Below are 25,735 nucleotides of genomic sequence, written 5' to 3'. Positions count from 1 at the left end.
TTTCAAGCTGTTTTTTCTCCAAGTACTATGCAGTGCTTTTGTAATGAAACAATTTGCACTTTCTAAAAGAATGTCATGTAAAATTGAGGGGGACACTCCATTTTCCGCGATGACCCTCTGATGTACAGGGAATGGAAACCGGGAGCAAACTGCAGAATGGGGCAGAGCTGCCTAGGGGCCCCACTCTTTCTGCCCTGTTCCTGCAATAATATCCCCTCTGTTCATTCTCTGTTCATTGTGCATAAAAGTGCACAATTCTGCTAACCAGAGGCACTCTGTTTTTTTGAGGAAACTTGGCAGCTTCAAGGAGAAGGTGCTTCTTGAAGAGCAGCAAACGTTCTTGGAGAAATTTTTCATTTCCCTAAATATTTTATCTGGGAGAGACTTCAGAGACTCCACATCACTGAGCAGGTAAGGACACCAGACTTGAACACCTTACTGGGTGGGGGTGGGGGGTCGTCACCAGTGAGAATAGCTACTCCCAGGTGCGTTCCCTGTATTAACTTACTGACTCCTCACGGCAACCCAATATGCTAGGTCCTACTATTATCCCCACTTTAGAATGAGAAACTGAGGCACAGAGAGGGCAAGCCACATGCCCAAGCTCATAATATTCAAATCTAAACTTTCTGGCTATAAAGTTTTTTTTTTTTTTTTAAGATTTTGTTTATTTGAGTGAAAAAAAGAGCGAGAGTGTGTGCAAGAAAGGAGCAGAGGGAGAGGGAGAAGCAGACTCCCCACCAGGCAGGGAGCCCTCAGCAGGGCTCGATCCCAGGACCCTGAGATCATGATCTAGCCGGAAGAAGACACAGAACCGACTGAGCCACTCAGGTGCCCCTCTGGCTATAAAGTCCTATAAGACTTTCCAGAGTCTATTTAACAATAACTTTAAACTTCTGGGTCCAAATAAACATCTTGCTACTATCATCTGGGAAAGTTCCTGTACCTCCTCCTCAGGCTGCACTCTGTCCTCCCGAAAGGGTCCGAGTAGTCCTCGAGATTTCTTGCCACTCCTGATCCTTGAAGACACGGGGTTCCTTGGACCCCCCTAGATCTCCTTCCCTGTTCCCCAATCCCAGTGCCTCTAGGGTTCCCATCTGGAGAGCAAGATAGGGATGGGCCGCCGCTGGGCTATTGGAGGGGTGGATCCTCCAAGCCCCTTCTGCTCGCGGCGGGTTCAAGTTAGCAAACTGTGTCCCAGTCCTTCCTGCCGGCGCAGCCCGCCAGTCACACACCTGCAGCTCCTCTTTGAAACTCGGAGGCATGGACAGTGCTCTTGAATTTTCAGGGTTTTTTCTGAATTTTCAGGATGTTATTTTACTCAGTAACAAACGTGGGGAGGGAGCAGGGGACACCATGCTTGGAATAAAGGAGCCTGTAGTCTCTAGAGGATTTTAAAATAACAAAACTAGGTCTTATCAGCTTATTTGTTTGCCTTGGAGTTGATGCAAAGTCTGTTTTTTAGCATCTCAGTGTGCCAGTGATTCTAAACAATGTTGGTGATAAAAGACCCCAACCTGGGGGCACCCCTTGGCTCAGTCCTTAAGTGTCTGCCTTTGTTTGCTTCAGGTCCTGGTCCCAGGGTCCTGGGATTGAGCTCCCTGCTCAGCGGGAAGCCTGCTTCTCTCTCTCCCACTCCCCCTGCTTGTGTTCCCTCTCTCGCTGTGTCTCTGTCAGAAAAATAAACTAAAATTTATTTTACTTATTTATTTTTTTTAAGATTGTATTTATTTGACAGAGATCACAAGTAGGCAGAGAGGCAGGCAGAGAGAGAGGAGGAAGCAGGCCCCCTGCTGAGCAGAGAGCCCGATGCAGGACTCGATCCCAGGACCCTGAGATCATGACCTGAGCCGAAGGCAGAGGCTTTTACCCACTGAGCCACCCAGGCACCCCAAAAATCTTATAAAAATAAAAAAGACCCCCATCTGGTGAATTGGACCTCTCCCACCATCCACTCCGCACACAGGGCTTGGCCTACCACAGCTGTCATTCCCAGCTTTTCTTAGGTTCTGCCTTTTCATTTGTGAGTCGTTAACCCTCACTGGGTACGCGGTACCCCAAGTGATGGGGGGAGACGGATGGGTGAAGAGCCGGATGTTGGAAGGGCGGGAGGGAGGCAGCGGACCGGCCTTTAAAGGAAGCCTGTGACTCCCTCTCCTCCCAGGTGAGGGCTGTCTGGGAAGCCGGAGCTGGGAAACCGGGCCTGAGCCCACTCTCCCCTGAGGGCAGACATTGTCCCCAACTTGGAGTCAGGCTCCTGCTGGGAACAGGGCGTGCCTTGGAGACCCCGCCCTCCTGTCCCAGCATCTGCGAGACGTCCCCTGTGCCCCAAGGCCAAGTTAGTCACTTCCTCCTGCAGTCCCACAGAGCGGCTTTGTACACCCCTTGTTAGAACGCACGGGGCTCCCTGAGGGCAGGGACTGACTTGTTCCTCTCTGTTCCCCGGGCTCAAAAGTGTTCAGTGACCCCGAAAACCGAATCCCACGCTGTCTTCATCTTTTCCCCAGGAAACGTGTCCGCTGTCAGTCGTGATAACTAGGGGCAGGAGCGAGGTGGTTTTCATTCATGGGTTCCCCGTGCCAGGGATGCTGGTTTATTCTTATGCAATGATCACTAGGCGCCTGTCTCTTCACTGCCCTTCATCTGAGGGATTTCCTTGTGGAAGGCATTCAGTGGCCAAGCCTATAGAGGAACCGCACTCAGGGCAAGGGGGGACATTTCTGGAAAGAAATGCCGACTTGCGCCACAGGAAGTGTGTGTGGTTCATTCAGTCTGTGTCCCGGCCGGCCTCGATCTACCGCTTTGCTGGGGCCTCCGTGCAGGACTGGAAGGACTTACTAATCACGGGTGGGGAGGGGCCGGGAGGGAGATGCGACGGGACGCGTCCGGCCTTGTCCAGGCCACACCCAGTTTAGTCAACGACTTCTGAATCCAGAGAACGCAAAGGAACACAGTGGCGCTTGGACCTCGGGCTTCACAATCAAACTGCCAACCCGCTTGTGCAGCGAGGCACAAGTCAGCCCTCCTGCAGGAAGGCCACGCCCCAGCGGCGAGGACGGTCTGCCCTGCCAGAGGAGAGGGGGTCCTGCAGAACCCTGGCCAGTCTGCTTCCTTCCCTTGACACAGGGGATCCCCCCGGGGGGCTCCCACCGAGGCCTGTCAGCAGGAATCAGTGCGAAGAACGTTCTGCCAAGATGAAATCCAACGTCTGCTGGAGCGGCGTGTTAAAATACATTTTTCGAGGCACCTGAAATGTCAAAGCATGTAAAATAAATAAAAGCCAATTAACAGTCACATCTGGGGAGATAGAGGGGGAAGGGGACAGGATGGAGGGGGAAGCCTGGGGAAGCCCCGGCTGATGGCTTTTGCAGCCCTTCCTGAGGCCCAGCTTCCTTTCCCCAATGCTCAGAGCCCCCCCGAGGCCTCTGGCAGTATTCGCCCAGGCCAGGTTTGCAAACCCATGTCCCGTGGGCCAGGTCCAGCTTACAGCTGTGTTGCATTTGGCTCAAACAGTGTGTTCTTTTTTTTTAAAGCTGAAAATCTGCAACTAGGACAGGTGCTTTCCAGACAACCGCAGTCCTCACTACTCCCAAATGTCTTATGACAGGTTGGTCACGTGACCGGCCGGGCCTCCTCTGTGGGCATCGAGGTCTGTGACTCGCTATGCTCTGGACTACCAACCCTGGCTGCCTGTTGGAATATTCCAAGGGGGCTTTAGAAAATACCAATGTCTGGGTCCCACCCGTAGAGATTCTGATTTAATCCACCTGGGGTGCAGCCTGGACGGCAGTCTTAAAAGCCCAACAGCTGACGCTAATGTGCAGCAAAATCAGAGAGACTCTGCCCTTGAGAGAGCTCTGAACCAGGCTGCATTCCACCAGCACTGCTTATCTCTAAACAGATCAGTTCCCTTGACCCAAGGCTGGGCCACCTGGGCACAGAAGTACCACCTCACCCGGACCCTTGAACCTGACCTTCCCTGAAAGGGGTCCAGGCCAAACTCCCCAAAGGATCCCTAATGACTTGGAAGATATGATCCCTTTTAAAAGGATGACTTGAGTGCTCGCTTCGGCAGCACATATACTGAAAGGATGACTTCAGGGCCACTTTTCTAGAGCCTTAATAGATGGCGACTTTAGCCATAGGCACATTCAGAATCAACCTATATTAAGCACAAAGCACTTTCTCACGTGACGCCCCATCTTAGATCTGCAACGACAACATCATGAAGGTATTACTCTCCCATTTTACAGGTGGGAAAATGGAGATACCTAGCCCTGGGGCCGTAAAAGCCCGACTGGGTAACTCCAGCTGCAGTTGAATTTATTTTAATAAACACTCAGTGTTTATTATGCAGCCTGGGGAGGGCTGTATTCCAGAACAACCCTAAGGATTGTTCACAGCCAGAATGTACTCTGAACAGGTCAGTGCCGGGTGCCACGCTGGTTGGTAAACATTTATGTTTAGAAATAATGGACATGTCTCGGGCGCCAGGCACTTCGTCCTATCACTGCTGTTGTTAGATCCACAACAAAGGTGAGTAAGATAGGGCCACCATGCTCCAAGCCTCATGCCTGGAGGGGGACGTGGATTGGGCCATCCTCCCCATGGGATGTGCTACACCATCCAGGAGGTTGTGTGCCGAGTACGTGAGAGCATCAAGGGGGAATCATAGACTTCGACCTGCAAACACCGATGAAGGCTCACAGAACAAGAGTCATTTAGATGGGCGTCTTAGAAGATGAGTAGGAGTTTCCCAGGCAGAGGAGGGGGTGAGTGCGTGGAGGTCCTTGCATCCAGGCGGCCTACTGCCCAGCATGTTTGGAAAACTTGGCTTTGAGTCAGGAAAAGAATTCCAGGTTCCCTTGAAAGTTACTTTATCCTGCTTATCTATACACCTAATGGTCCTGAATGGCCTCAGTAATTTTTTTCAGTATGTGGCCCTTCGAGGTGAGTTGCAGATGAGTTTCCCAGCTGCAAAGACGGACCTCACGGCCACAGCATCTCTCTTTTGTTACCCAGCACCTCTCCTTTTTAAAGAGCATTCCAGAAATCTACAAGTGACCCTTATCTCCAGCAGCAAGTCGTCTCTTTTCCTCTCTCACTGTATACAGTCCCTGCACCCTGGTGTTGCTAATTACCTTACCTTGGTCAATTCCAGTGGCAGCATTATTTTTTTAAAGATTTTATTTATTTATTTGACAGAGATGGCAAGTAGGCAGAGAGGTAGGCAGAGAGAGAGTGGGGGAAGCAGGCTCCCTGCTGAGCAGAGAGTCCCATAATGGGGTTTGATCCCAGGACCCTGGGATCATGACCTGAGCCGAAGACAGAGGCTTTAACCCACTTAGCCACCCGTGCCCAGTGGCGGCATTACTTTTAAAAGCACGGGGCAAGATGGAAATTCCAGAAAAAGGAGCACACGGTGTAAACACGAATCCTCGGGATATTTGCTGAAACTCTTCTTGGGACAGTTAGAGCCTAAGTCATTCCACTGATCGATACACTCACGTGAATGTCTGTAATTCCTCTTGGCCATCTTTCTTACAATCCACATTCTCTCCCTTCCCCCGGACATTTTTTTTTTTTTTAATGTCGTGAATGAATTGAGAAATTATGGATTTTTATATTCGGGCCCTGTGCATTATCTAAAGGCTTTTATTTTATCTAATTATGGCTCTACCTTGGAACGCGAATGCACCATCAGACGTAGCATCTCCTTGTCCGAGATCAGCCAAGATGTCTGCGCATGAACCTGCACTTCTCCTTTCCACGTGCATGTGTTTTAGCCCGGAGCAATGTACATGACTTTGATATTCTTCAATATATGCAAGCTGGAAGGTCTGTGCAAGATTAATTACAAACTTAGGGGCCTAGGGTAGGTCAGCCCTTCATTATCATTAATGAACCTTCTTCATCTGTGCTAAGAGACCTCTAATTGGGTTTATTTCTTACAGTAGGCATGAAAGCATCCCTCAGAAGTTTACTCCGCCAGCCTCTTTGGTGGGGTAAACCTGCTAATCCACGCAAGCTGAGGGACCCACGGAGGATAAATAAATTTCGTGACGTGAGCGGGTTGAGGAAGCCACAGTGAAAACCCACTACCTCACAACACACACTTGGTTCATTAATCTGTGAGTAGAACCTGGCCTTAATTATTCATGATAATAGCCTTAATATACTAGTTCGCTGCAGCATATTTTGTATCGGTAATGGAGGTCTCTGTCCTTCACGAACTTATTACAACTCTCTGCTATTAAATCTTCACGGAGAGGTGGGGTAAGAGCCTGACCAGGGTTTTCATGGGAATGTCGTGTTCGAAGCGTAGTAATCAGGCTTTACTGTTCTGCAGAGACTTTCATCCTGGGGATCTCAAAGCCCTTTACAAGCCTTCATTAGTGCCAGGAGTACCCCGAAGGCACCCTGGTTTTACTATCTTTGTTTTATAGGTGAAGAAACAAGACCGGGGCTGGTGAAGTGACTTGCCCAAGGTCACAAAACAAATCAGCCGGACATCTTGCTAGGGCTTAGGCAGGTTTGGGTGGTGACTGGCTTTCTTCCGAAAGAAACCGTTTGTGTGGGTCTTCGAGCTGAAGTCACCGTGGCCGTGACTTTCAGCGTCTGGGTGGTCCCTCCATCCCAAACTCTGGCCCGTTTGAGGCACTTACCAGCCCCCCACACCCCACCACCACCACCACCACCCCCGCCGCCTGCTGTCTTGCTGGTGCTTCCGATGATTCAAAATTCCTTGTGAGTTACTCAAACTTTTTTTTTTTTTTCCCCCACAATTTCTGTCCCACTCGGTCTAGCTCGTGGGAGAGTGCTGGGAAGTATGCTAACTATGCCACTGCTGTCACTTTCATAGTCACACTAAGAAGAAGTGAGTGTTTGCAGGGTTTACTCTTAGGAAGAGACAGAGAGGTTTCCATCCCCGATATTATAGGATATTAATAAAAGACCTTTGCTCGAGTTCAGCCCTGCCGTTGTGATGGGGAGTTCTAGATAATTACGTGGTAGGTTCTCCTGCTAAGTCCAGCTATGCTTTCTAAACCCTCCCGCTTCCAGAAAACTGAGAAAGAGCTCTGAGAAAGGTATTTTTTTTTTATGGCTCGTGACATCTAGACTAGGGATCCTGCTTTGAGGTTTGGCGAGGGTGAATCTCTTTTGTTTGTTTTGCTTTAAATGTGTGTATTTGATCCCAGCTCAGATTTACATTTAAGACATGTTGAAAAGCATCCTCACTCCCCGTTGTGTGGAATGCCAGGAAACGGGTTCATTCCACGAGGAATGAGCTTTCAGCTCTGTCCTTTGTGACAGATTCCAGAGCGGCTCTACCTTCGGGCAGGCGGGTCACCAGGCCGCTGCGGTGACCCCCCCTAACCTGTACCAGGCTGCCGGCAAGCACTCCTGTCAGCTCTGTTTACTCTGGCAAGACTGATGGCATCCAAGTGGATTTCCCCACCCCCGCGCCTCCCCCCTCCGCCCCCGCCGCTCCTCTCCGCCCCACAGCCCCGCAGCCTTTGCCAGTCGCCGAGATCCCGGGTGCAAAACCCGGCTTTGTGGTGGTGGCCTTGCTCCAGGTCAGACCCCTGGCTGGGCTTCTCAAGAGAGCAGGCCCAAGGTGGAGGGCCCCCTGAATCCTCTGCACCCCTCAGCCCCCCACCGCCAGCCCCAGAGGGTGTCTGTCCTCTGGCCTCTGGGAAAATGTGCCTTCATGCTTGTCCCTGCCCTGCTTTTCGGGGGGGATAAAATCACCGGCCTGGGAGGGCTGCGCTGTTAGGCAGATAATCCTGTTAAGCATCTGGAGGGCCTGGTCAGGAGAGGTTCGGCTCAAGAATGTCAGGAGGAGATGGAAGGTGCTGGAGCGGGACTCAGGGCGGAGGGTAAACCGGCTGCTTCCTGGCGCACAGCGGCCTCGGGTCAGCAGCTGCCCCGGGCTGGTGAGAGCTGCGGACCTTGGAGGACTCAGGATCATCATGACTGTTGGGCCCCGGGAAGTGTTGTTAGGCCCTTGGACAGGGCTCGGAGCAGCACCAGCGACTCTGACCTCGAGTAAGGCTCCGTTCCCTGGAGAAGGGTGTGTGCAGAGGTGGGGAAGGAGGAGGAGGAGTTAAAAAATAGCTAAACACCAGGCCACAGACTGCAGAAAGGGAGTGGAGAGGAGGTCAAAGGCGCAAGAGGGACGGGGACATGGGGGTGGGGGGTGGAGAGGAGGGCGCAACTACAAGAGCAGAGGTGTGTCCAGGGACTGTGGCGCAGGGACGTCTGGTGCGAGGGTTCACCTGGGTGGGGGGAGCGGGGTGCTGACTGGCCACGGTGGGGCCGGGAGGAGAGGGCCTTGAGCGGCAGGCAGAGGGGTTGTTCAGCAGGCTAAAGAAGAACGTTCTGGAAGGATTAACCAGGAAGGTGGGAGACTGGCATGATCCAGGCAGTGTTCTAGAAAATTAATCTGGATCAGTGTGTAGGTGGAAAGAGATTGAGAGCAGGAAGCCGTTTGACAGCAGGAACCCACACAGGACTTGATAAGGCTTAACCTGTTCACAGTCAGGAGGCTTCTTCCGTCTGGAGCCTCCACTCCCTGCCATGGTTAACTTCATTCGCCCCTTAGGTCTTGGCTTTAAATGCCACTTCTTCTGGGGAGCCCTCCCTGACTGACCCCACTTTAGGCAGGGCCCCTCAGAGCCCCCGTGCTTTGTCACAATGATCTCATTGTGTTTTATGTGGGGTTAAAACAACAAGGACAAACACCACCTAACATAAAATGTACCGTCTTCGCTATTTATACACCTCAGTCGGGTTAAGTACAGTCACCAACAAGCACCACCGTCCAACTCCAGAACTTTCTTATCTTGCAAAACTGAAACTCCATAACCATCCATAGCTTCCCTTTCCCCTCTCCCCCAGCCCCTGGCCACCACCCTTCTGCTTTCTGTCTCTGCAAATGTGACGACCCTTAGGTGCCTCATATAACAAGTGGCGGCATACAATACCTACTTTTAGTATTTTGAAATAGCCAGTATCTGGCTATTTCACTTAGTGTAATGTCCTTAAACTTCATCCATAGGATAGCATGTGACAGGATTTCCATCCTTTTTAAGGTAAAACAATATTCCATTCCATAAATATCCATCATGGAGATAGCTAGACAGATAAGATAGAAATCGTATTTTGTTCACCCATTCATCCATTCATGAAATTTGCAGGTTTTCTATCTTTAAATAAAATAGACTGTGATAGAAGGAAACAGAACAGAATAAAAATATGAGAGTGCCTCCTTATAAGAAGGGTATGTATCGAGTGGAGAGTCCCTTCTCAGAACTCCTACATAACAAGATTGGCAAGATGCGAAACAAAATTTAGAAACGCGAAAACTCCCTCCTCTCTCTTGCGTGCAACAGGACAAGAGTGCAGGTGGGAACGGATGAGTTGTCTCACCTTCAGCCGCCCAAGGGAGCAGAAGAGGAGTGGTGACAGGCTCCTTCTCCTAGCGCGCCACTTCTGGCCACATTTTTGCAAGCATTCTCCACTCTGTGGCATTCTCTGTGTCGCAGTGTGCGTGGGCTGGCTGACTAGCCCCCATCGGCCTTGCTGCGCGATCCTGGAGGCTCTCACCAAATCAGAATGTAGACGCCTGCTACTCAGCCTCACTGGCCACTGCACTCCAGATTGAGCTCCTGATAGGAGCCGCAAGCCCTTTGCCTCTCAGTGTCCTCCGTTTTGCGCTCCTAGCACCGCCTACTAAACCCTGGACAGGAGTCCTTCCTTAAGAGCAGGACAGTGGGGCACCTGGGTAGTTCCGTGGGCTGAGCTTCTGCCTTTGGCTCAGGTTATGATCTCAGGGTCCTGGGATAGAGCCCCACATCGGGCTCTCTGCTCAGCAGGGAGCCTGCTTCCCTCTCTCTCTCTGCCTGCCTCTCTATCTACTTGTGATCTCTGTCAAATACATAAATAAAATCTTAAAAAAAAAAAAAAAAGGAGCAGGACAGTGGGGAGCTAAGGCAGTTGTCTGCAAGGTTTATACCTTCCAGGCACAAAGCATAAGGAGGGGCGCGCGCGCGCGCACACACACACACACACACACACGTGCGCACGAGCACCCCGGGGCCAAGGAAGTAAAGGGGAGAGGTTGCAGTGATACCTAGGTGCCTGGAGGATGGCAAGAAGAGGATATGGCAGTGACCATCACCTCAGATCTGCTCCCTGGGCGTCGGCAGGACATCCCGCCCTCTCCACTGTGCTTTCTCTTTGTTCCAACTATTACACTTCTGTGTAACCATGTAAGTGTGCACAGAGGGCCAGAGCCTCCGTGGATGCCCTGTGCACTCGATGGCCCCCCAGCCCCAGGGTAGCACTGGACCAGGAGCGAAGTCCTCAGTAAATATCTCTGCCTAGGAGAACCAAGCAAATCAGTGTAAGAGCTGCGCACTAGAAATAACGTAGCACTGGTAGTAGGTCAACATAATGGTCACACCCCTTGAAATGATCTCTGTGACTCGAAGATTCCCACGGCATTTAGATGTAGATAAAAGCTGCGTGGGGGATGCTAATAGGTCGTATGATTATGCTAATTTTCAAAATGGGTGGTAAAATAGAAATTCACAATTCAGGAACCGCATCTGACACTTGCTTGTTGCAAGCGGTCTCTGAAGTTGTTGCGGGACTCAGAACACCTTACTGAGATGGAGAGACACTGAAGGCATGAACGGAGATGGAACTGCCCATATAAATTATATGTTTAGAAGCAGGACTCGAGTCAAAGTTGGATTAAGTTCACACTCTGGGTTCCTCTTTACCTCTACAGGTGACAATGATACATAAGATGTAAAAAACAGAGCAGGACAAATACATAGCCAAGCTCAAAAAGAAAATAAGTACTTTCGTGGACTCCAAATTTTTCGGAAATCATAGCTGACAAGTGGGGAAGCCTTAGCATATTTTTTATCCAAAATGTGCTTATTGGAATGATTGCCCACTCACCTTGATTCAGGATGCTTTCGTACTGCTTCCTTAAGAAGAAGCATCCTTCTGTAAGCCTTGCTTTTCCTCCTGTGGGCTGGCAAAGGACAGTGGAGCAGCCCACACACAAAACTACTGTCTCTGCATGGCACTTCACATCCATGGCGTAGGGTTTGGGGCTCTCTACCAGGCCTTTCTTCCTCGGCTTCCTCTTCTCTTCCAGGGATGGGTGGAGGAGGTCCTTCACAAGGGGCATGTACTCGTGGAGACCGTTACCACCCGAAAGGCCATATTTTTTTTTTCAGGCTTCCTTAATGGGTCAGGGAGTCCCACGTCAATCTCAGTTGTACACGCTGATCTTAGATCTGGTTCCGACTCTTGCATTAAGTTTTAAATCAACAGTGAGTAGGTGAATTCATTCCAGCTGACATGATAAGAATAGACCTGCCTGAAAATGACTATTTTAGGGTCTTCAAAGGGATAAATAAATGAATAACCTCCATAAAAGAATAAAAAAGCTATAAATAAAAATATTTATTTTTTAAAAATAAAAATAAAATAAAATAATAACATAAAATAAAAATTAAAAAACAAAACAGGCAGAAAAGAAACCAGAACAAGGGAAAACGATAAAGAACTTAAAATAAATCTTAGAACTGAAGAATGTATTCACTAAGGTAAAAAAAAATACTCCTCTGTATGGAACATAAAAAGAAAAGTAGCAAATTGAGAGAGAGTACCAAGAATTTTACCCAGCACAATAAAGATCGGTAACAAAGAGAGTTCAAAACTCCCGTAGTTCAAAACTCTCTTTGTTATCTATCTTTATTGTGCTGGGATGTGCCAGAGGATGGATAGAGAGATTCCAGCAGGTTCCAGGATAGGTCTAATAGAATAGTCTCAAGTAAGAGGATAGTGAAGATAGGAGGATAGGAGAACAACAGTTGAAAAATGTTGGCTGAGATTTTTTCCTCATAGTGCAAGAAAAAACACCCAAAAACAGAGCATGCAATTAAATCATTTGTAGATACGTCCTATTAAGCTGCAAAAAATTAAGGATAAAAAGGAAAAAAAGTCAAAGTCATGTAAGAGGCAAGACAGTTTCTGCAGCGGTGTATTAGACAGATCAACAGTGGACCACTTGTGAGCAGTATCAGAAGCCAGAGACTTACAGTGGAATAACGGGGTCGAAGTGCGGAAAGAAAAAAGAATCTGTTCTGAGTTCTTCACACAGCTAAAGTATCATTCACAAGTCAGAGCAAAAGAAAAGCTTGTTCAGATTTGCAAAGTCAACGGGTATCTGCCCTTCACAGATTCTCACTGAAAAAACACCAAAGGACTTACTTCAGCAAGAAGAAAAGTGAACCCAAAGAGATGGGAATGGATTGTGAACAAAGAAAGCCCAAATGAGGGGGGAAATAGAATAGTAGATGAACTGTGGACTGTAAATTTGGGTAGAAGTTACCCGAAGATGCTTAAGATAAGAAGGAAATGTTGTAACACAAGCCAACACAAATAATTCAGCAGCGTGAATGAGAAAACACTCAGTCTACTCTAGAGTTGCTTTGTTCAGCCATCGAGCAGAAGCAGGCTGAGTGACCTATACCTCCTGATTGATTTATACTCCAGTCTTACTCTGAGGAAGAATTAGGTTAGCTAACCTGCAGCTTTTCCTGGTCTCTCCTTCATTTTCAGACCCAGGAACTTCCTAAGAGAGTTGTTGGCAGCCTTTTGATTGAACCTTTGGCACTGGTCCCAGGGAGAGCACTCCGTGTTCAAATGAATCACGGGATGTGAGGTTTTTGGGAAATCCAGTCCCTCTAGTCTTCCAGACAAACACACTAAAGACTTTTAGAAAAGCCCAAAGAAACGTGGGACGTATGAAGAAATTCCACAGTCCTGAAGAATATGGAAGACCCCAAAGGAGAGTCTTTCTTTTCATTAGATTAACTTGAAGATAAAGCTGCTATTTCCAAGGAGATGAAGGAATTCATTACACCAATAAACAGGTCAGCACAAAAAGAGAATGCCACAAAATTATATCCATAGTAACTGAAATTGGATCTTCATTTAAAAGTGGTAAGAGCAGAATGTAAACTGCAGAAAAGCTGGTCATCCAAATAGATGATAAACCATAAATTAGATGCCAAAAGCTGGGTAAGTCCAAATAAAATATTTTAAATGAAGCAAAAGAAGATAATGTCTATGAAGAACAAGACACCGACCTCCCCACCAAACTGAATAAAACTTTCCTGAAAAAGAAAACAACAGCTGATTAAGAATAGGTTATGGGCACCGGGCTGGCTCAGCCCATAGAGCACACAACTCTTGATCTCAGGGTCGTGAGTTCAAGCCCCATGTTGGGCACGGAGCCTACTTTAAAATTAAAAAAAAAAAAAAAAAGAAAAGAAAAGAAAAGAAATAAGTTATAAAAGTACACACAGAATTTGGCAGGGGAAAAAATGAGCTTGGAAATCAGGAGGATTTGCCTTATCCCAGCTTTGATCAATAAAAAAGAAACAATATTAATACATATCTTCACATATTCTTAAACCTCAAGGGAAACATTCAAGGGGGTTAAAATCAAGCTTGCTCCATATGTCTCTTCTGAAATAGCCAATGTTCAAAGTGGAGAAAAACCTGGAGTCCAGTAAGACGTTGATAAAACCCACGGGGATTTTATTTCTAGTCACGGGTCGTTCATATACAAGGGAAGCTGAAAGACATTGTCAGGTTTGGAGAGACTCAAAAACATTGATAAGCTTAGTGCTGTCCATGCGGATCTTCTTCAAGAGTGTTCAAATCATTGGTCAGAATTAGTGAAGGAACTATTAATTGGGAAGTTACGATTGCAAAAATCATGGTGACTGTTATTGAAATTAAGTTATGGACGTAAGTATAAAAATCTACATCAGGTTTTTACAATGAATGGGGGAAAGGGTTACTATTTTCTAAATAACTGGTGCAGATATTGGAACAGAAGGGAAAACAGTTGAAAAGAACACAGGACTTTTTTTATACTGCACACACAGCTTTGGAGGGGACTCCCATAGAGCCCCTCCCCATCCCCCCCCCCACCCCTGGGTGTTCAGGTCTTCGTGAGATCCCCTGCCCTGCCATGTGAGCGGGACACTCTTCTAACAGACTGCAGCAGAAGTAATGGCATGTGCCCTGTGAGATCACGTTACGGAAAGACACCGCCTTCCATCTTGCTCTCCATCTCTTGTTCTCTCTCGCTTTCCCCCTTGCTTGCTCTGAGCAAAGCACTGCCGCCATGTTGAGTCGCCCCATGGATAGACCCACGTGGCAGGAAACGGATAACTGGCAGAGTTATCAAAAGCCAACCAAGGGGCGCCTGGGTGGCTCAGTGGTTTGGGCTGCTGCCTTCGGCTCGGGTCATGATCTCAGGGTCCTGTGATCGAGCCCCGCATCGGGCTCCCTGCTCCGCAGGAAGCCTGCTTCCCTCTCTCCCTCTCTGCCTGCCTCTCTGCCTACTTGTGATCTCTGTCTTTCAAATAAATAAATAAAATCTAAAAAAAAAAAAAAAAAAGCCAACCAAGATCTGACACTTGCCCATAGCCACATGGGGGAAGGGGGCTTGGAAGCAAATGCTCCCCCAGTTGACTACAGGCTTACTAGAAACCGAGCCAGAGGACTCCCAGCTAAGCCATGTCCTGGGACTAAACCATTCGTTGTCGTAAGCTATTACATTTTAGGATAATTTGTTACATGACAACACATACCTATAATCTGATCAGATTTTCAATGTTAGAAGAATCGGAAAGGTAAGGAAAGAAGAGGGAGGGTCAGAAGGGCATGATATTTCTTTTGTCTATAAAGGGGAGTCCAAAGATTCCAGCTTTGGTTGAGCACAGAACAGAAGTTCACAAAATGTTTCGAGAAAATTGTGACTGGGGTGAACAATATGGGGGAGGGCTTCCAAGAAGCCAAAAGTAGACAGGGCTCCTTTCCTATGTCAGCACAAAAACAAAGGAGACACTAAGGAAGCACATGGCAAGATCTCTAAAGTCAGAGCACAGGTGGCACTTAGATCGGGTGTTATGTTAGAGAGCCAGGAGTCTCGAGTTGGTTTTAAAAAAAGAGAATCCAACAATATTGACTTATTCCACAAACAGGCCTCTGTTGAATGCCTCTCCTAAGATACTTGGTGAGCTGGGCAGATCCCATCTGGTGGTGACTACGTATAAGAAATTACAACACAGAGTCGTAAGTCCAACAACCAGGGAAGTACGGGACATAAGAAAGCTGACTGATGGGGACTCTTTCTACCGTCACATTGTTAACCCTTTCAGCTTTGGACTATCCACAGCTCAGCACACTCCTCCAAGTAGACCTCCAAGATTCCCAAGCCCTAAAATCCTAACACACGCGCACACACACACACACACACACACAGGACTGCAACCAAAAGTTTTAATTCACTGTTATTAGATTGTGACAGATTAAATAGATTTTGCACCAAAGAAGAATTAGAGACTAGTGAATATGGATAATATACTTTTAAGGTAGAATTAGGAGATGGTATTTTATAAGCAGAATTATTACACAAATTATTTTTGTGTAATGTAGACACCAATAATTTTTGACATAGCCCTGTCAATAAATTCAAACGAGTAGAAATGACATCGGACATAATCTCTGGTCAGAGGGTTGTAAAGTAAGAAATCGTAAGCCAAAGACAAAAAAAAAAAGCCATCAATCAACTGGAAAGGCTTATGTAGTATCTGGCTCAAAGGAAAATAACATAAGAAGAGAGGGTTTAGAAAAAATGGTTAGGGAAATAATACACAAGAAGACATAGGAAGGGGTGCCTGGGTGGCTCCGTGGGTTAAAGCCTCTGCCCTTCGGCTCAGGTCATGATCTCAGGGTCCTGGGATTGAGTCCCACATTGGGCTCTCTGCTCCGCGGGGAGCCTGCTTCCTCCTCTCTCTCTCTGCCTGCCTCTCTGACTACTTGTGATCTCTCTGTCAAATAAATAAATACAATCTTTAAAAAGAAGAAGAAGACATAGGAGATGGGACTAATGATATACCCAGTATTGAACTTACAGAACGAAATTAGGTTTTGAAAGAATTTAGCATTCAGTGTAAGCTGCTAGAAATAGAACGAAAAAGAACGCCTAGGGAAAATAAGAGGAAGGAAACAATAAAGATGAAAGAACGTGACTCTTTGAAGAAACAAATATCGTGGACAAGAGGGAGAAAAAAAAAAAACGCGACGAGAATCGAGACAATTGACATAATGAGAGTGAAAATCTATTTTAAAGTTATGTAATTGTGCCTAATTCTGTGCTACGGAATTTTAAAACGGCAGTTGGGTGGACATTGCTCCCCAGAAGTAAGTAAATAATTGAAGTAGAAGGAGTAGGCAACCCAGAAAGAAGAAAACAAATCGAAAAACACAGTAATTAAAACAAAACCTCTACCCCAGTCACCAGGTATCGGGAAGAAGTGAGTAGAAAGGACGATGACGTCAAATCTCACAGAAGCAGATCGTTGCCATGTTTGAAAACCTTTTCCATGGCACCGGGGAGAACGGGAAGCTGCCAACTGATGGGACAAAAACATGTGTACGGAGCCCAGACTCCTGTGACTTACATAGAAGGAGTTACATACGAAGGCCAATTTCCTTTACAGATACAGATATGAAAACCTACAATGGATGGAATGCCATGGGATGTGGATTCTACGGTCCTACATCATTTACTGGGTCTTTATTATTGGGCACAGGTGGTACTCCAACACTGTGCTAACCCCTGGGAAGCCCTACATTATTAGTAAGATATGGTCATGGTGGGGCGCCTGGGTGGCTCAGTGGGTTAAGCCTCTGCCTTCGGCTCAGGTCATGATCTCAGGGTCCTGGGATCAAGCCCCACATCGGACTCTCTGCTCCGCGGGGAGCCTGCTTCCTCCTCTCTCTCTGCCTCTCTGCCTACTTGTGATCTCTGTCAAATAAATAAAATAATGTTTTTTTAAAAATATTAGACAGGTTACATGCAAATACAGTCATTCTCAGAGTGTAGTGTGGAGTGGGGACAACCCTCCGCCCAGCAAGGAGTTAAACGGGGGCTCCCAGCAAAGTCTCCCCAGAGGACAGTGAGCTGGAGCTAAGTCTCAAGGAAGAGTAGAAATTAACCAAAAGGGAGGGGTGGGGAGCGAGGCCCCACGTTGGTGCGTGGGGCTATCCCGGTGTGGGGGACAGGCGTGGAGGCACGGAGGCGGGCATGCTTAGAACAGTCTGTGCAGACAGAACCCGAGGAACGTGAAAAGGGCAGGAGGGGGACGAGGAATGATAGTGAAGGAGGAACAAAGAGAGCCAGGAGCATGAGAGGTCGTGGCGCGCGGGGAGACGGTGGTCTGTGGAGACCAGTACAGGGGAGTTCAAGCCGCGGACAAAGGCCCGTTGGAAGAGAAATCAGAGGTCGAGAGGGGCAGGGTAGACGCATATGAAAAGCTGGGACCATGAGAAGAGAAAGTGGGCGCGGTGTGAGATGGAGGGAGTGTTCTGAGTTTTGCTTTCAAGGTTGTTTTGGGTATTTGGGGCTGCGTGCCAAACTGCTCTAAAACCGAGGACCTAAAGCGAGGATCTGTTATTTTTCCGGATTCTGTGAGTGAATGTGGCCGCTCTTCCGCTGGTCTCCCCTGAGGTCGCTCGCAGGGCTGTGTGCGGCGGGTGGGTCACCTGCTTGGGTGGGTGAGACACTAAGAGGTGGGGATCCTCTTTCCCAGAATGGCCACTCATGCTCCAGGGCCTCTGTCACATGTCACGTGGCCATTCGCTCCAGCAGGACAGTCTGGACTTTCTTAGACATGGTGGCTGGGCTCCCAAAGGGCATAATCTGAGAGAGATAAGCTCAGTATGCGCACGCTTGCCCAGGCTCTGCTTGTACCACACCTGCTCATGACCGTTTAGCCAAAATGAATTACACGGTCAAGCCTGGAGTCCCCCTGGTAGGGGACTACTCAAGGGTGTGCATCTCAGGAGAATGGGGTGGAGGGATCTACTGATACAACAGGCCACTATCAGGGTGGTTTTTTTCCCTTAATCTGGGAGAGTTAAGAATGTGTATATGAGGAGCCCAAGCTAATTGAAAGGGAGACATTGAAGATACAGTCAAAAGAGATTCTTACTAATGGGGCCCCCGAGGGTGTGCTTGGTGGGGAGGATAGAGAAAAACACGATCCTCTAAGACGGGGGAAGAGAGATTAAAAAGGGGTTGTAGATGTGTTTTGGTTAAATTGCTGAAGGGAGGAAAAGAGGGGAGGGTCGTCCATGGAAACGCCGCACTGCGGTAGAGACTTGACATTGGTGGAAACCCTAGCTCTGCCGCCATCTTGTTCCTCCATCAACACTCAGTCTGCATGTTGAAGCCGAGGAGGCCGATTATAGTAAGGGTCCAGGATTAGTACTTGGTTGTTGGACGCTTCAGGAGGATAGTGATGCCAGGGAATTGTGGGTTACTGGAGAGAGTTAGGAGAATCATAGAACAGGGCTCTGAGTCCGTAGGTCAGAAAGAGAGGCCAGGAGAAGACTGATAGAGAGGATAGAGTCAGGACACTGGAGGTCTCTCTGGGTTCAAAACATACTCCAGTGTGAGGGAAGATGTGAGAAAGAGAAGAGAAGAGGAAGCCCAAGGAGGGGCAAGGATCGTAGGACGGGGTTCCTGGACGGGCAGACCACGTGAACACGGAAACCCAGGGATTCACGAAGGCCCCGGGTGGGGCACAAAGCTCTAAGCCAGTCCCTGGGCAAGCAGCAAATGAAGGGGGTGACGGGAAGGGACAGTCCTGCCGAGGGGCTGTTCATGAGAGCAAAGACTGGGTATCTCGGGTCCTCACGCACAGGTAGAGTGCCTGGCACGTGGAAGGCACTCAGTATTAATAGTTATTTGTGGCATAAACAGGTGATTCTAATCCTCAGTCTACGGGTCACAAAGCCAAGGCTCCCAAAGGGTCAAAGTTACGCAGCTAGGTTCCGCTAGCCCCGGCGTCCTACCTCTTACCAAACCACACTGGATGTGGATTTCCTGCTCAAGCCTCCCGGAGGCAGCTCATGATTTTATCATTTCAAAACTATTTCAATGGCCTTTGTCATTCCTTGGGTGTTGGGTTGGAATATCCTGAAGCTGAATGAAAAAAGGGAGTGGTTTTATTTAAAAAAAAAAAAAAAAGAAAAAAAAAGTTCCTTGAGGCCTAGAGGGATTTACTCACTTATTGGAAATACATCACATGTATTTTCAAGGTACATCTAAGGAAGCTGGACCCGTAATCATACCCTTGCCCGTTTGCCAACATTTCATTGTGCTCTCTTCTGCTGAGGTCGTGGTCTCATCTCCTTTGTTAAGACTCAGAAAATCAGGAAGAAACGCACACACTTTCGAGAGCTGCCCACCCGTAGTCACCACAGATTTTCCCAAAGACTCTGTAGGATTAAAGAAATTAATTAGCCTTCAGCCGAGCAGGTCTGAGGCTCTTCAAGCCTTCCCATTATCCTTAAAGAAAAATGAAAACATCTCCCCAAGGGCTATTGTCCGTTATGGAATCCAACTTGAGAAGGAGGGTGGCGACATGCTCCTCTTCCCCACCGGACCAAAATTTCAAAGCTTCCAACGTGTGGTAAATCTAACCAAAGATAAAGATTTGCAGGTGTTTTTTGCATAAAAGCAAGAAGGGCAGATGTATCTGGAACGTGCTTCTAACCAAATGGGACATCTGTAATCCATTAGGGGTGTCCCGAAGAGAGAAAGTGAGAGGAGGGGGTCAAGCAGAAAGCCTGCCCCGTGAAGACGCGAGCTCGAGGATGTGTGTGGACCCCGCCGTCAGAATCGGAGGACCCCGGGCTTCCACGAAAGGTTACCTTCCCAGGGGTAGACTCCCATCCCTGCCCAAGACCCCGGTTCCTCTTTTGTCTCTCCTCCTCTCAAGCTATCTTTGAAATGTCAATGTCTTCTCTTTACTCAAGTACACCTACATATTTTAGTGTTTAAGACTTGGCAGTCACCTCAGATAAAGAGAACATTCCCCTCGGAACACGCAGACTTTCCTTTCCCAACACTCAGGAAGAGCGACCCGTGTCCTGACTCGGCTTCTCGCGCTCCAGCAGAACAAAGCAAAATTGTCACCACGGGCATTACTTGTGGGTTACTCACTGGCTGTTACACGCCTTGCTTCAGACTCCCAACAAAACCACTAGCTTTTATGAAAGCATGTGTAGCAAAGCCTGTTGCAAAATCCCCACGGCTGTGAACACGGTGGGAAGGTGTGTTAACTCCAAAATGGTCATGAAGGAGGTCACTAGATTTTGTTCTTGTCGAGGATCATTGCATTTGGCCACCTTTTCACAGGCTGCCGTTGAACTTCTGTGACAGAGCCCCAAAGGACGAAACATGGAGCCGGGGCCGGGGGTTGGCGGGGGGGGGGGGGGGTGTGTGCTCCTTAAATACGTTCCTTCACTGAGCGTACCAGGTCTGTTTCCTGTCGAAAGGCTCTTACGTGCTTACTGGCCTTTTGATAAACCATTAGTGCTGGGGCCTTTTGTTAATTACTAAACTCCTGGTGACAGGGGGGGGGCGGAAAAAACCCTGGCCTGTTGAAACTTGTGTTGTAATTTGAGGATTAAAAGCCACACCTCTGGGAAACATCAGTATCAAAGCTGATTCGGTGTCGAAGACAAGGGGTTAGAAGCCACAGTTTGACAAAGTGGATTTCCAAGTGCAGTTGGCAATTACATTTGTAGAAGTCCTCAATTATGCCATTTACAAGAGGGTACTTTTAAGAAGCTACAAGTCAGGAATGTGTTTTTAAATCTCTTCATTTATACATTTATAGGTAAAGGCCATATTTTAGCATGAAAATCAGCAGAACTTACTCTCCAAGATCTCAAAACCAAGAAGGAAAAGTCTCGTCAAAAATTAAAATACGTGGTCAGTGCTCTTCTGGAAAATAATTCAGATCAAGGAGAAAATCATGACTCCAGCATCAATGTGCTGTGATTAGAAGAAACTCCTGTCTTGGCCCAGGATTTGTGAATTGAGGACCTGTGTTAGAAGAGTGTCTACTGACCTTTCTATCACTAATGTCATCTGAAAGTGAAAGAAGAAAGACTGTAATGCCAGAGGACACTTGGTATTTCCTTTATTCTTCCTCCCAAAACAATCTTCCAGTAAAACTGAATGTAAGTTTCTCTATCAGTTGAGAAGCTTTCTACTTCTCTACTCTACAAAACAAACAACAACAACAATAAAAAATCTCAAATTGGCTTAAATGACACAGATGATTTAATTGTTCACAAAAAAGGTCAAAGGCTTCAGGCATGGTTTGATCAGGGCTTCAGCTGACTTTATCCACAATTCTCTGAACTCTACCCAACGCCATGTGTCAGTTCTGTTCCCCTTCTGATTTTCCATTAGCACAAGATGCTACCAGCAGCAACAGGGATCACATGGCTCTTTTCTTCACAACTGTAGAAAAAAACTTGGCTTCTCATGACCACCGAACAAAAGTCCTGAGCTTTGAGCTGATTGGGCCATTCTGAAGCCAATCTCTGAGGCCAGAAAACCATCTGGGTGCTGATTGGTTTTCGCATGGGTTACCTATACCAATCACCTGTGGGATTGAGGTTGGGTGCCTCCCCAGATGATATGGCTGCCACCTGCTAGGGTAGGTAGGCATAGAGTGGAGGTCTGAGGAGGCAATTCCAGCATAGTCTCTGCTACAGTCCTTCATACACAGACTCTGGATCACTAATTGATTTTTATTCCATATCAGACACAAGCTCTGTAAAGAGAAATCCATTTTCCCTCTACACTTGCTAAGTCAGATCTTTAAAGATGGCTTTACTTTTTCAAAAACATAACAAAATGGGTTAACTCTAAGTTTGTTCTTTCATAACTCTCTTTTCGCTGAAGAAGACCCCGAAAATCCCCAAAGAAATGGTTTTGAAGTTTGATCTAAGTTAGTAATTGAGAACGATTTAAAAATCTGTCCTAAAGCCCATCTTCCCTAACCCTTTCTTCCCAATTTCCAAAAGCAACACGAAACCAAGTTGGAATTCTCTGTTACAGAAACCCAGATATTTTCCCTTAAGGTTCAGATAATGGGTCATGAGAAGTGCGGGAGGCGCCACACTCCAAGGTATGATGAACCTTAAAACTTTCCTTCTGATGCATGTTCACCAGCCTCCCAAGACTTGTGAAAGCAGCCCCTGTCCTGTCCTCATAAAATCCGCCACCCCACCCCCCAAATTAATCATCTCCACACGCAAAGTGCCAGTCGCAGGGATTTCCAACAAGGAAGGATTGCTTCTGCGCTTCTGTTGGAAATAGAATCCCATTAAGTTCAGAGATGTAACTGGAGTAGTCAGTCAAGTGTCCAGGGAGGAGTCGGCCTGTGACAGTCCTCCCACCGCCTTGGTGAGGAGAGAAGGAGCTGGTCAGAGGGCAGATCCCGGCCTTGACTGTGGAAAGGCCGTGGAAGACGGACTTCCTGCACCCAGACATACCCAAACAAGGGTAGCCAAGCCGGCCATGTTCTCCCCCAGCCTTCCCCTTGGAAGAAGCGTCCTGAGCTCTCCCCGTGTCCGTGCAGCAGGTGAGTGTTCTTGCCTGCTGACAAAGGCGCCGCCGACGCTTCTAACCTGCACCCCGGACACGCGCCCTCAGAAGACGCATCGGGCTTGGGTTTTTCAATTTGGAATTTACGATCACGTTGATCCCTTCCTCACTGGCATCCCCCCTTGGCGCTCTGGAGATCTGGACCACCGTGAGCCACAATGCGACGGGCCCGTGGAGCGTTCCTTGCTGTGTAGCCCAGGCTGTGTGTGTCATTTTGTCCCTTGGACGCTCCCGCTGTGTGGAAGATGAAGGAACAGGAATGGTCTTCTGCCACCAAAAGCCCGCAACACCACCTTCGGAATGGCTTCCTCTCTCTCAAGAAGGAGCAGCACTGCGGCCAGAGGGAAGAACTTGCGACATCTGAGCCAGGCCTGCCCCCCGGCAGGCAGCTGGGGTGTGGGGGGGGGGCGGTGGGGGTGCAGCTTGGCCCAAACACTGCTTAGTCAGGCTCCCATGCTGAGCTGAGCTGCAGATGTGCCCGGACCTGCCACCACCAGGTGTCTGCGTCTGGGCTGGGAGGTGACGGCACAAATGTGACTCTTGCCTCCCGCTGTTTCCCAACACTGTCCTCAGAGGAATGTGGAAGACTCAGGCAAGGCCATCTTGGAAGGCTTCTGACAGAGCCACAGCTCTCTGGCAACCCAGCCATGTCCAATGCCTTGGCTGGCCCTGTCCCTTTGACCCTCACACAGTGCCGCCCACAGCCCCGGGGCTGGCTCCTCCCCAGAGCTTCGGGGAGACTCAGGTGGGAGGCAGCTACCCACCTGTTCTGCTCCAGTATGTGGCTTTCATCATTAGTGCCCAAACCTCCCCAGCTAAAGGTGTTTCTTTTTAATACAATGGTCCCATGATTAAAAATGCCTTTTTTTAATTAAAAAAAAATCTTTTTGGAAATTCATTTGTCCCCACTGGGGAAAAATTTCACTCTTCCCACGGAGAAGAGATTCTGTATTTAACAGAATTATTAACGACTAGAGCAACTCTTCCCCGAGTGTAAATATTGGAAAAGCTTACCAGCCCATTAGCGGACTTTCGATGCAACACAAAAAGGTCGTTACTAATCTCTGTGTGGCTTCTGAGAATCGCATTTTAAGCTCAGGCAGGCTGTGAGCCGTTTGCCATCAAGACTTAATAGACCATCTGCGGAAGTTTACTGCGCACCTACTAGGAACTAAGTAAGCCCAGGCCTCAAGAAGACGTCACTGTACGTAGCAGAAGGTACAAATGAACAGCACGTTGGCCAGACCCAGCCTGCAAACATATTTTGTTTGACTCGCACCATATCTATCAAAAATGTGAATTAGTTGCCAACTTCTAGATATCAGAATATTTTCAGCTTCTCTTGAAAACTCAGGGAATCTGGCAAAACCGAGCTCACATTCCTGGCTAACAACTGCACACTTCAGACAGGCACAGGTTTTCTTGGTTCACACGGCTCCTCACTTGCCCTGGCTTCCCTCCGACTTAACTTGCCTGGGACCTCAAAACAGACCCCAGCCTATGTCAGGGTGAGCAGTCACGGCACACCCACCCACCGGGCGAAAGGCCTCCCTCAGACACAGCAACCCAACCTGGTCTCAGTTAAGAAGACACAGATTTTTCTGATTTTGTGTCTTCTCAGCTTTTCTTTTTTCATCAACTTTTTTTTTTTAAATCCCTGGTAATATAAGGTTCAGGAAAACATTCTGTTTTTAGTGCTAAACAAAGAATTGAACACTAAAGGAAAATGACAAGATTGAAACACAGAAAGCAGCAAGCAAGGACTCTGAGAGCAGGAGGGGCCCTCGGGGAAGCCCCCATTGGCCAGGCCTAGAGAAGGTGAAGGTCACACGCAGGTCCCACAACTGAACAGTAGAACAGAAGTGCGATCTGAACAGTCTTCACCCAGCCGGTGACATACTCTTTTTTACACAAATGGGTGGTTTCTCAGTCCTGGCTTCTGTTTCCGGGTTTCCGAGGAATGGCAGAGAAGCCCATCAGATCTGGAAATAAATCTGAGAACCGATTTCGGAAGTCGCATGGTAATATCAGATACACGATTGCAAACGAACCTGCGGGAAATTAATTAGTTTTCATCTAGACCTACTGACTTCCTCAGTGTAGGTCAAAATTGTCGTATTTGAAGAAATGTGTCCATTGATCGGGATGGTGTGGGTTGGGAGAAGCAGTCTGTTTTGATACTTTTCGAATTCTGGATTGCCAGAATCTTCCTTGTGTTTTCAACCAGAAATAGAGTAAAACGGGTTCATCCTAGTACTTGTTGCTAGTGGGAAATTTTTGCTAAAGAAAATATAATTCAGTTGCAACTGCCACCAAGTTGCTGACCAAAACTCTTCCACTGGACAGATTAAAGGTACTAAAAGTGGGCAGCTGCCTGGGACTTAAAATAAAACATTTTGGTATATTAATCGTAAGCATATATGGCCATTTGATAATACTGCAATATTAAATTACTGCAATAATAAATTAATACAAAAACCAGCTTTTTACAATTTTACTTAGCCCCACCAGTCTGGCCAGGGACAGGGTTTCATGCCCGCTTTTACGGACAAGGACAGTGAGCCGGGAAAGCCAACTTCCTCGGCCAGTTTCCAGTTGCTGGGAACTGGCTTCACCTGGGTCATTCTGACTCCAAACCCCAAGCTTTGTCAGCTACAGTGGCTCACGGCACAGAAGCCACCGAGATGAGCCACAGGTTGGTGGGTCCCGGGAGACTTCTGAGAAGCGGTGACATTTGAGAAGCACCTTGAAGGACACCTTGTGTCACAAGGGGGGACGGAGAAGAGAGGAGCAGGAAGGCCTCAAGGTTGAGCCCCGGCTGGCCGGGGGAGGGGAAGTGCACCCAGAAATGGAAGGTGAGGAGTTTAGGTTTGGAATTCACAAAGCAAAGCTTCATCCTAAAGCTTCCATGTGAAAAAACACGAATCCTCCCAACACCTGTAAAGCAGGTGGCCTCACACTTAGGAGGAAGGGTCCCATGCCACAGACCAGGACACTTAGGGGGCCAGAAGGCCAGGAATGTGCGTCTAGCCTGTGGAGAGGCAGCAGAGCCCTCTGGACCTCAAGGGGCCCCCGACCCACACTTTCTCCCACATACACGCTGTTGGCCCTTTCCCCCTCTTCCCCTCAGAGGTCTGCGCCTTCTGGAGC

At 48.0% G+C, this 25,735-nt stretch overlaps 1 long non-coding RNA gene and 1 pseudogene across 2 annotated transcripts; one reads left to right on the top strand and one right to left on the bottom strand.

Annotated features, from left to right (window-relative positions):
- The first annotated feature begins 264 nt into the window (after positions 1-264).
- LOC309867405 lies at positions 265-20,946 on the top strand. Its single transcript, XR_014313154.1, has 4 exons — positions 265-411; positions 5,955-6,131; positions 19,700-19,825; positions 20,802-20,946. It is a non-coding gene; the product is annotated as an uncharacterized lncRNA (long non-coding RNA).
- LOC309868129 (small ribosomal subunit protein eS27-like pseudogene) lies at positions 10,136-11,209 on the bottom strand (annotated as a pseudogene). Its single transcript has 2 exons — positions 10,975-11,209; positions 10,136-10,143 (listed from the first exon to the last, which is right to left on the bottom strand). The product of its transcript is annotated as a small ribosomal subunit protein eS27-like pseudogene (transcript).
- Positions 20,947-25,735: the final 4,789 nt, after the last annotated feature.

Source organism: Mustela nivalis (genome assembly GCF_964662115.1).
Source record: "Mustela nivalis genome assembly, chromosome: 6".
Classification (NCBI taxonomy): domain Eukaryota; kingdom Metazoa; phylum Chordata; class Mammalia; order Carnivora; family Mustelidae; genus Mustela; species Mustela nivalis.
The sequence above is the reverse complement of the archived record's forward strand: the minus strand, read 5'-3'. Positions and strand labels throughout refer to the sequence as shown.